The sequence below is a fragment of the Mus musculus genome, chromosome 14 (genome assembly GCF_000001635.26).
Source record: "Mus musculus strain C57BL/6J chromosome 14, GRCm38.p6 C57BL/6J".
In the NCBI taxonomy this organism is placed as follows: Eukaryota; Metazoa; Chordata; class Mammalia; order Rodentia; family Muridae; genus Mus; species Mus musculus.
The window spans coordinates 64,240,684-64,252,875 of NC_000080.6; the positions used below are offsets into that span (position 1 = coordinate 64,240,684).

The following is a 12,192-nucleotide window of genomic DNA, read 5'->3' on the forward strand; positions in this document are numbered from 1 at the left end:
GTGCATGCCTTTAATCCCAGCATTTGGGAGGCAGAGGCAGGCATATTTCTGAGTTCAAAGTCAACCTGGTCTACAGAGTGAGTTCCAGGACAGCCAGGGCTACACAGAGAAACCCTGTCTCAGAAAAGAAAAGAAAAGAAAAGAAAAGAAAAGAAAAGGAAAGGAAAGGAAAGGAAAGGAAAGGAAAGGAAAGGAAAGGAAAGAGAAGGAAGGGAGGGAGGGAGGGAGGAAGGAAGGAAGGAAGGAAGGAAGGAAGGAAGGAAGGAAGGAAGGAAGGAAGAAAAAAAGTCAAGGCTAGGCTCATGAGCAAAAGAGACAAAGAACTTAGCAAGTGGGGGCTGGAGAAATGGCTCAGTGGTTAAGAACACTGGCTGCTCTTCCAGAGGTCCTGAGTTCAATTCCCAGCAACCACATGGTGACTCATAACCATTTGTAATGGGATCCGATGCCCTCTTCTGGTATGTCTGAAGATAGCTACAGTGTACTCATATACATGAATAAGTAAATCTTTAAAAAAAAAAAAAAAGAGAGAGACCTTATCTTAAGAAAAAATATTAAAAAGAAAAAAAGAACTTAGCAATCAACAATGCTCCCCATCCTCTGTATTGGAGCCCTGGTCTGGCCCCAGTACCCTCCAAGATAGATGTGATCCCAGTCTTATTTTCCCACACTCTCCTGGATCCAGGTCCTCATTTCACTAATCCCAGATCCCCCATACACAGAGCCTCTAATCTGCAATCCAAAACCCCTGCCCACTTCCAGGGCCTCTTGATACCCAGCGTTCTCCAGAACCATGCAGAGTCGAGGGCCACAGGAAGAACTTGTATACCGAAGTCCAAGGACTTAGCTTAAGGCCTAATGCTGCAGGAGAGCTGTTTCCCCCTGAGGCCACTCGAAAGGTCTCTGTGAGGGGGAGTGCTGCACCCAGAACCCAGCACACAGAAGGTGTGCAAATGATTATTCCTCCCCCGGGCCCTCAGCCCCAAGGGTCAGCTCTCTGCAGGTACCTCCATGCTCCCAGTCTTCAAGTATGTTCTAATGCCCCATCCAGGACACAAGGAGCTCCGAGAGAGAAGAGACAGTAACAGCTGCTCTCCCTGCAGCTCCCTGGGACAGGGCACAAGATACAATGTGAATGAACACGCATGGACCAAATACCGAGATGGTCTGAATCTTCCCACTACTCATCTAGTCTTTGGCCAGATGGAGGCTTATGAAGACCCCCACACTGTCCACTAGCCTAATGGCACATGCTATGTATGCATGATCTCCCTGCCTCTGACCTCCCAAATCTAATATGAACTCGCTTCCCATCCTAAAATGGGCATCCTACCTCCCAGAGGACGACGATACCAGATGAACCAAAACAACAATAACACTGTACAGATGGGCCAACAAGATATCTTATTTATTCATTGATTTATAAGCATGAATCAAATCCTACAAAGTCCCACATGCTGGGCCAGGTATTGAGGATTCAATGATGATGAATGGTAATAGAATAACAAGGAGCCCCTGTCCCATGGGCATTGCCTCATGTCACAATCTAGGTAAGGAACTGATCTTTTGAATAAAAAGACCAGATCTATTTTATTTACCCTGCAGGCCGAAGGAATGGGAGATGTGAGTTACAGAGGGTTTTTTTCCCCATTAAATAATAACCATTCTTCAATATCCCGCATCCTTTCCCTGCCAACCAGAGTCAGCTGAGCCACGGAACCAAATAAAAGAGCACAAAAAGACCCAGGTGTTTGAAGGGAGAAGACGGGGGAGAGAGGGTGGATGAATAATATTCCCCTTTCCCACACGAGATTCAAAACACTACTTTTCTCCTGCTAATTAACTACAAAGAGGTAAGGTGTCAGCTCAGTTTCATCTCCAGCTCCCGCCGATAGAAAATGCGATTTCTAACAATGTACTCATTATAAAAAAAAGTCCTAATACATCAAAATTGGATGCCCTGTGGAGTTCATTATAGGATCTGAGGAGCATCTACGCTGCCATTTTATCTTGGCTTTCTTCCTTTTGTCTCATCCGTCACTTAGAGCGTCCAACGAGAAAAGTAAGCTTTAAAAAGCATCCTATTGATTGAAACATGGGGGTGGGGGGGAATCTGTTAGAGTGATTGTATTTTAAAAAAAAATCTGGCTGTCCATGGGGAGACGTGCTGGGGAGTTTCAGAATCTGCTGGTGGGTATTTTATGTGGCCACACCATCCTGAGACTCTTCTCCCAGGGGACTGCTATAATGGCAGGCAAATACTTCCTCAGGAAAATCCCCCAAGAATGCAGACTGCGGTTCACTGTAACTTTTGGTGACACTAGAGGTTTCCTAACACTGAATGTGGAGGTGCAGGTTGGGATGAGAATGGGCAGCTTGCTCGTTTCTGTTTGCAGCATGCTGATTGCAGAGGCAGCCGTCACCTAGTGGGCTGGGTTTACAGGACAGTGAGTGTATGAAGGGCTGATGTGTGGAGTAGCTGATGTTCATTTTGCAGAGCACCACTAACACCTCCCTACCATGAAACAGGTGGGTGGTATAGATATTAGCAGACAAGTCTGCCAGGCACAGGCCTTTCAGAGCTTAAAGAACAAATGCAAACTTAACTGGATGGCCTGCTAGTAACACAGGTATTGCACACGGAGAAAACAAGATTCTTTGAACAGATGAGATTAGAGCCCTCAGTATGAAATGAGGCTGGCGTGCCTGGTCATGATGGTTTCCATGTGGGATACACAAGGAGAGCAGGTCACAACTACAGCATCTAGGTACTTTTGGGTTCTTATGTACTTTTATTTTATATATATGAATGTTTTGTTTGCATGTATGTAAGTGTACTACCGACTGTGTGTGTTCTTGGTGTCCTTGTAGACTGAAAAGGGGTGCTAAATCCTTTGAAACTGGAGTTATGAGCTGCTATAGGTAGATGCTAGGAACTGAACCCAGGCCTTCTACAAGAACAGCAAGTTCTCAAAACTATCTTCCATCTTCTGTGACACCTTTCAAAACTCATTCTCACCCCTGCCCCTTGACTTCCAACTAGAATTCCAACCAAGGGTACCTGAGGATAGGCCTGGGCACATTCATGACCTCCATGGGTACGTCTATGCAGAGCTGAAAAGGGAACTGGGCATTTTGAACACAAGGCTGTAAACAGTCTCAGAATTTTAAGGGTCTTGAAGGTTACCTATACATTGTATCTTACCCCACTGCACCATCCATCCACACGGGGCACACACTGCTGTGCAAAGTAGCTCATAGCACTGTTAGAATATCCCAGTTGATGAAATTTTTAATCTTTACTGAGTCAAAAATCTACTTCCTTCTACACTGGGGCCAAGTTGTGCCTTTCAGAGACTATTCACCTCTCCACAATGACTCTTCAGAAGGCTCAAGCTTCAAAGCATTGTGGGCTGTTAAGTGGGCACTAACTAGGAGTCCAAAGCCCTACACCTGAGGCTCAGCTGACATTCACTAACTTTCCTTTTAACAACAAGTTGTTTGTCTGTGAAATAGTGAGGCCAATACAGTCTCATCCATTCTGTACTAACTACTGTGTCATAAGCCTTCAAGTACAGACAGGCAATGGAAAGCACTTTAGGAATGTACCTGCCAAAATCGAATCTACACTCCATCTTCAGTTACTGAATCTATTGCTGTTATCACACACCAAGAGTGATGAGCCACATTACAATGCAGCTTCATTCCTTCATCCCCAAGAGACTCTAAGATTTAGGATCTTGGTTTTCACAGATGTATTGGTAGGATAAGCTCTTGGGTGGATTTATCTGGGTAAGCTGTTGAGAGCAGGTTTGCAATAGAAAGTGTTTGTTCCCCATGAGGACTAGAAAACAGCCAGAGACCCCTCTGATACCAAGGTGGCAAAGAGGTCTTGAAACCTAGTCAGGTACTTTTTCATACTCATAAAAAAATTCTCAGCTTTGAATAACAGGGGCAAGAAACAGCATCTTACAAGAGGCTGCTATTATATATTATAATCCAGTAGTCACATGCACTGTATGGCCTGGGAGCTACCTGGAGCCATTCACATATAACTGCCCACACAGCACCGGACTCACATGGCATTTGCTTTTAAAGTTTGTGTGGTGATCACATACTCTCCTAGTTGGCATGGTACATTGTACACAAACAGCCAACATAGAATACGCCCCGATGATCACAGGGTAAGAATGGTTTTGACTTATTTAGATGTTGCTGTTGTTTCCTGGTGGTGCTAGAGATTGAGCTGAAGTCCCTTTATATGCTCACTTGTACTGAGCTCTAGCCCAGCCCCAGCTTAACTACTTTTAAAAGAAATGTAACTAAAAGCCAAGCCTTCAGATGTATTCAGAACATAGTCCTTCATAGAAATACTATTGGTTGTGTGGGAAAGCTTTGGCTTTTCCCACCTGTTCAGGTCCAAGATCCCTGTTGAACCACAGGGCACACAAATAAATCCATCTGATATTTTATCTCAAAACCATGCAAACCAGATAAGCAACCAAGACTACATCTTTATACATGAATACATAATACATACGTACATACATACATACATACATACATACACACACACACACACATACATACATGCATGCATACACTCACACACATATGTCCTTTAGAATATATGTATAGCCCCAAACCAGGCAATTCTAGGAGCTTAGCTCACTGGGGTCTAATTAAACCTTTCTCAATGACCATGATATTATTCCCATAAACTCCTAGCTATGGGGTAGCCACTAAATTATTCTACCAATGGCTTCCTATAGAGCCAAACTCAGCTGTAACTAGATTGATATTGGGAATCTTTTAGACTTGATTAGTAAGCTTTGATGACAGCTAGTAATTAATTTAGGACTCCAAAGACATGTCCTTAGGAGCATACTGAATGGTTTCAACAGTGAAGTGCTGAGAAGTTGTGCCAAGGACATTGGTACTGCAGTGAGAATGTAACTCAGATGAATTCCTTGGCTTCCCTGAGTCTTGTGCCCCTCGGCCACAATGCAGTTATAATAAAGATGTCAAAAGGACACAGTGTCAGGATTACATAATCAAACACAGAGGGCACTCCATCAGGATTACACACACACACACACACACACACACACACCAAAACACTGGTTTTGTTGACTACCAAGCAGCCCAATACTTAATTTTCTCTACTCCAGCCTCACAGGGTGGGAATTTAATAAAAATGATCCCAGGATGGTGGCTAAGGCCACAGTTTACTAAGCAGGCACACAGAGAACTCAAGAAAACAGGATAGCATGAACTAGGCACTGTGGGAATGGTACAGATGATTCTCCAAAGTTCATAAAGGGAGATAGCAGAGAAGGTGCCATAGAGAAAGATCATCAAGTGGGTGTGTGTCAGTTCTATTTCTGTTGCTGTCGTAAGGCACCACAACAAGAGCAGCATGAAGAAAAGAGGGTTCATTGTGGATCACAGTTCTAGAAAGAGGGCTCATTGTGGATCATGGTTCTAGGAAGGGGGCTCATTGTGGATCATAGTTCTACAAAGAGGGCTCATTATAGTTCTAGAAGGGCACAATCCACTGTAGTGCGAAAGACACGGTGGCAGGGATGAGAGGCATCTGCCCATGCATCAATAGTCCTGGAGACAACAGAAATTGTGTCTAGGCTCTAAAACCTCAAGGCCAGCCCAAGGTGAAGTACTTCCTCCAACAAAAGCTCCATCTCCTAAGGGTTCCATAACCCACCCAGCAGCAACACCAGTTGGGGACCAAATATTACACTGAAGCCACGGCAGGGTACAATTTAAACACACAGGGATAGAGTGTGGAAGCCATGGGTGACAAAAATGACAGCACCATGACACCAAGTTGGGACACAACCGAATGGAAAGGATTCTTAGGCAGTTGATCCATTCCAGTTTCTATGGTGATCACCCATAGGACCCAGGTGCTGGCTCTGTCTGGGTTGGTGCCAGCATTCTCTTCCCATAGCCATTGGTCACACTCACCAAAAAAGTTTCCATCATCCCCAAACTTATTTACACCAATTCTTTATCTTGTAATTGAATAATTTAGTCAAAAAGCAACCTATAGAAGAAATAAAGCTAGAAAAGATGTAAAGCTTCTATTAAAAGTCAAGTTTAGTGGTAGAAAAACTCCAAAGGAAACTTAAATTAAAAAAAAAAAAAACAACCACTCTCAAGTCAGGTATGCACAAGACTACATGGAGCCTGGGGAAATAGTTGTCAGGAGCTGAGAAGGAGAGAATGATTGGAGAACAGACCGGACGGCAGAGACGGCATCCAGCCTGTGTCACCAGGACTATTTCTGTTACCTCAGACTTCAGTGTCAATTAGGCTGGCCACAGTGAAAGCACAGAATGGACACCTGTATCCAAAAGGACAAACTAGGCTGGCTACTTTGATCTTTGATGGGCATGCTAATGCCAGAAAGCATCTTGGTAAATGAATTTGGCCATTTTTGTCTGGGCCGATACCTATTACAGAGATCATCACCAGAAAGCACAACAATTAGGTCAGTGTGACTTTGGAAACAGGAATTTCAAGACACAATGTAAACTGGTTGTGACTTCTGTGGCATGTTCTCTGCCTTGGCCCCTTCTTGAAACTGTCAGTGCTCACACTTGCCTGATCTTGCTGCAGAGGTTGGGAGAGGGGACTGTTTGCAAAGCTTGTTTGTTTTCATGGATGAAAGGGTTTCTGATTAGTACAAATGATAAATTATTACCATTCATTAGCAAGGACAAATGAATTGTTTTAGGTTTCAATGCATCTCTGACATTCACATTTACAAAGGTGGAGAGTTGAGAAGCAGAGACTCTTGTTCACGGCACCATGACAGAACAAAATCACCTCCCTCCATTTTACAGAGAACACTTCAGAGTGGCCTCAAAACCTGAAAAGTAAGTCCCATATTTCTTTGTCCCTTTATCTCAAAAGCATTGGAAATATAATTAGAAATGTGGCGAAGAAGCCTCCACTATTGTGTGTGATGATAAGCTTCAGATGTTTGGCTCCCAGCACAATAATGGCTGTGGTCTTGATCAGCGCCCCTTCACAAAGCAGCCCCTTGCTTCACACACAGGGTGGGGTCAAGGTTTCTGGCATATAGAACAAAGTAGAATTCCCTACAGAGGACCCACTCCACAGAGGCTGGTCATTGTGTAGCTTTGATACCATTTTCCCCCTGTAGCACAAGCCAGAATTGTCCTTTAAAGACATTTCTGTATGTCTCGCACTTTCCTGAAGTGGGTTGTACTGAGTGTGCTGGCTCCCACATCCCCAGACCTTCATTGTTCCAGCATTGTGCTCTCAGGACCTGAGGGTCTAAGCTGAGTTTGCTAGTGAGCAAGGGATGCCATGCTGTCAAGCTGTTTCGGCCTAGACTGCTGGCACACAACGATCCTTGCTGGAAAGTGATGGATCTATCATCCCAATTCATTTTTATTAAATCAACCCTTTGTGATAATAAGTTAAACTTTCTTAATTGATACTTCCAATGGGGAGGAACAAGAGAGGAGAGAAACTGGGGCAAGGTGGGAATTGGGGTAAAGGGGATAAGAATTGTCCCATGCAGAATTAAAGTAGGGAGACCAGGGCAATATTAACTTACTGGTGATTTTAGTAGGAAATGCTTTCCCCTTTGGTAATAAATTTAGTGTGATATAATTTGCTACTATATAATTCACCCATTTAAAGTACACAATTCAAAGGGATTTTAGAATATCAAGAGTTGGGCAACTGTCACCACTGTCAGTCTGAAAATAGATGCATCACTGAGAGCTCTTCAAAATGATAGAAAAGGGGAGTTAACCCTCCTACTACATTCTACACGGCGGGTATGATCTAACGTCAAAATCAGATAAACACAGTGTGAGAAAGGAAAGTTAGAAGCTCATTTCATCAATGAACCAAAGTGCAGACACCAAATCAAACTTAACAGTAAACCGAGCCGAGTGATACCCATGAGAATGCTAAAATTTCATGCAGTTTAGCTTTGTCCCCAAACGGAATAAAAGTCACCATTGGGCACATTTCATGAAAGTTGATTTTTGAGTGTGTGTGGCAGAGCAGTGCATGATTCAAAAATGGCCCAGGCACCCCTCCCCCCAAAAAATATCTCAGGAAAGGCCTTTCTTCCCAAACACTAATGACCACTGTGGCGCTTTGATGGAGAAGTAGACATATAGACCCAAGGATAAAACAGGAGCTCAGATAGCCAGGCAAACAGTAAGCTTAGAATATGACTAAGGCTCTGTGGTAGATCTCTGAAGGAGCTGATTGTTCATTAAAAAAAAAATCCCAGTATAATAATTAAAACCCAATTCTCTAAATATGAAAAGTTATTATAAAAGGCAAAAATCTTTGTCTTTTAGAGCCAACAGAGGGTACTACAAGTGTGATCATGGGTTAAGGAAATACGTTTAGCCAAGATATAAAATGTATAAACTATAAAGAAAAAGATTAAATTTAGAACTTTTGCTTATCACAACACACAATAAAGAAAAATATGTTATGTGCAAAAGTATCAAAGAATTAGCATCCAGAATTTATAAATAACTCTTTAAAATAAAGAAGGGTATAGCAAAAAACAAAATAAAACAAATCTCAGTAGAAGAAAATTAGCCATATTTATAAATAGGGATTTTACAGATGAAAAATATAAATGGCCAACCAGCACATAAAATTACAATAAACTAAAGAATGCAAATTAAAAGCACAACAAGATGCCATTTAAAAACCATAGAATCAACAACAGCAACAACAAAATACCTCCTGTAAAAGGGACATCCTACCTTGGAATCAGTGGCTGAGTCGACTACAGAGTCCCCACAACCTGGACACCTGCAGACAGACACAGTAACCTATGGGCAGTTAGCAGGAGCACCCGTGAGGATGCAGCCACAGAAGGGAACGTGGAAATAATCTTCACCAACCTGTGGCAAAGTGCAATTTTGGCTCAGTGTGAAGAACTCCATCCACCATGGTAAGAAAGGCACAGTGGCAGGTAAGCCCATAGCAGCCTAAGTGTGTGGCAGAGCTGGATGGAAAGCAGCCCTGGGCTATGGCGCTGTGATCTGGCCCCTACAGTCGCGTGTCTATCTGCCAGAGAGACCTCATGGCCAAGACTTTCCCCAGCTTCCCTAGATAGGTCTGCCAGACCAACTGTTCAAATCTAGGTGCCTGTGTGGGACATTCTGCAGTCAACAATTGTAAGTAAGCTTAAAAGGATGCTTATGAAAAACAACTATGAAAGAAGAAGTGGCCAGTGAGAGAGGAAAAGAAAGCCACTCTACTAGAGTTCATGGGTAAATCTCAAGAATAAAACATTGGTGAAAAGAAAATTTATTCAAGGTATGGACAGCATTACAGCACTTACGAATGGCTCAGACAGGCAAAATAGATGTGTTGCTTTGAGGTGTAGGTGTGCATGCAAGCAAGCACACACACACACACACACACACACACACACACACACGCACACACACGCACACACACGCACAAACACACTGTCAAGGAAGAGCAGAAGCCGGATAACTGCTGCCTTCCCAAAGTGGATGCAGGAGAGGAGTAAGACTGGATATGAGGGACACCCAGATCTTCACTCTGCAGTGAGGTAGGAGCTTTGCAGTAGAGCCATGGGTTCGGTTTCCCTAGGCTTTGCAACTTCAGTTCACTTTACACAATTCCATTTGTAGAGCAAATGCCTCATTTTTCTTATAAATTAGCACCTGGTCCAGTCCTGGACAGCTTCCTAGCTCATAGTGATTCACATAGAAAAGCAAAACTACAGCATTAACTTTTAATTCACCCTTAAGAACAAGTTATTACTAACACTGCATTTGAGAATTTAACTTTAATTATCCATGCAAATACACAAGTTGTTGACAGTTCTGAGTTTCTCTGTGACCCCACTGAGAAATGTACACCTGAAAACAATTGTTTTCATTGCCAAGGCTGAGACTGAAGCCCCCTTTCCCTAGTCTATTAAAATTTAACCTCCAAACCTTTACCTTTCAGCCTTGTAAATGACAGAATCTAAAACAATGTTTGGAGATTGTGCCCTGATTCTTGGAAGGTATCTACCAGGAAGTTAAACAAGATTGCTTTCTGCAGCAAACTTTAAAATGAACTAGAAAATAAACCATGGCCATAGCACCACGAGAGGGCTGGGTTAATTAAAAGTTAGACCTTGACCCAGGAGCAGCATTGATAAGGCTGGTGAGGCCTTCCCGAGGGCCTGCCCACTCCCCATCCTGTCTGAGGGATATACATGGTGTACATGCTAAGAGGCCTGCCTTACATGTAGACTTAAAAATGGTCATTTTTATCACAAAGATGTCGACTAAAACCTGTGGAGTCAGAGGCTGCTGCACCATGTCCTTAGCCTTAGACTATATAATGAAGCCCAACACCTAGGACCTCAGGATGGGGCTGTATTTGGAAATTTTATTTGGTGAATAAATTAAAGGGCTGGAAAGATGGCTAAGTAGTTAACAGCACTTGCTGCGCTTGCAGAGGACCTGGGTTTGGTTCCCAGCACCAACATGGCAGCTCACAGTCATTCATAACTCCAGTTCAGGGAATCTGATGTCCTCTTCTAGCCTCCACAGATACCAGGAGCATAGATGATGGTCTGATATTTGAAACAAGATCTCTCACCGACCCAGAATTCACCAAGCAGGCTAGGCTGGGTAGCCAGTAAGTCCTATAGATTCACCTGTCTCTAGTCCCCAATGTTGATATTACAATTGCCACTATCACACCCAGCTTGTGTGTGTGTGTGCATGTATGCCTATAGAGGCCAGAGGTCTATATCAGGTATCTTTCTTTAAAACTTTTCATCTTTTTTTTTTTTTTGACAGGGTCTGGTCTCTTCACAGAATTGATAACTCACTGATTGGCTAGCTAGGCCTGCTAGTGAACCCTGGGGATTTACCTGTCTCTGTTGTCATTGTCCCTCAGTGCTGGAGTTAGAGACATGCTGTTGCCATGCCTAGCATTTTATGTGGATGCTGGGGATATAACCTTATGTTCTAATACTTGTAGACAGCACTTTACCAACTGATCCATTTCCACAGCCTTCACATCTAGCTATTTTACTGAACTCTGGGAATCAAGCTTAGGTCCTCATGCTTGTGTGGCAAATACTTTACTGGCTCTGCAGCCACCATGGCCAGCAGAGTAAGAATCTTGAGGAGGCAAGGAGATACTCTGGTTCAATACAACTAAATAGCTGGAGTTGGTTCAAACATCAGGAGTCTGACTCCAAATAGTTTATTTTAGGCATATTTAAGCACAGCATAATTTGGTGACAATGTTCCAAGTGATAATTAACTCAATTCTGTGTGCACAATAATGTCTAAAACAAGACTACATTGGAGGTCCCTGTAAAGTACATGTGACATCTTCCACAATGAACCCTATAGTTTGACTACATGTGACACTTTCTATAAGGATAGATTCTATAGATTGACAAGCTCATAAAAAGGGTCTGGGGAGGATCCAGGGTGGTCTCAACCACATAGATAGAGCAAAATGTCACCAGGCTAGGAACCGAATCCATTCCCAGCCCTCTGGACAGATAACAGGTTATGCATCCCTTCTTTTGAAGTAACAACCTCATGTGTGTCTTAGTTTTCCAAGAGTATAAGGACTTTAGTGCCTCCTACATTGACTGACACATCCTCAGGTCTGCAGGAGAGAAGTGTTTACAAACATGTCATAGTGACTGTCTTCCATAGGGTCTAACTCTGAAATATACACAAGCTTAGAGCTGGAAGCCTGGCTGCACCTACGTAGCATGTACCATTGTGTACTCTTCCTAGTAGCATGCACAGCTCGAGCCCTTGAGTTCATCTCTATCCTTCCAGGGAGTAACTACACCCCTACCTCATTCTCCCAGATTCCAGGAATGCATGGTAAGTTACCAGGTATCCCCAGGAGCCTATTCATTTGGTCTGAGGTCATAAGAAAACATCCACTTATGTGACTCTTCTTAGGTTTCTGGGTGGGAAGGATGGGGGGAGGGTATGTCACATTCATTTGTCACAGTGATGCCCATGATTCATGGTCTGGTGGTGAGGAATACTGCTAGAAGAGGCTGCCACACACAATGCACTTACAGGGTTCACCTTGTAGCCATTATGCAGTAAAACAAAGTCATGATCTTTATATGTCTTCAGAATGTAAAAC

The 12,192-nt window shown here is 43.2% G+C and overlaps 1 protein-coding gene across 10 annotated transcripts in view; it reads right to left on the reverse strand.

Annotated features, from left to right (window-relative positions):
- The window catches only part of Msra (methionine sulfoxide reductase A), a 333,283-nt gene that overhangs the window by 118,063 nt on the left and 203,028 nt on the right, over positions 1 to 12,192 (reverse strand). The window lies entirely within an intron of this gene.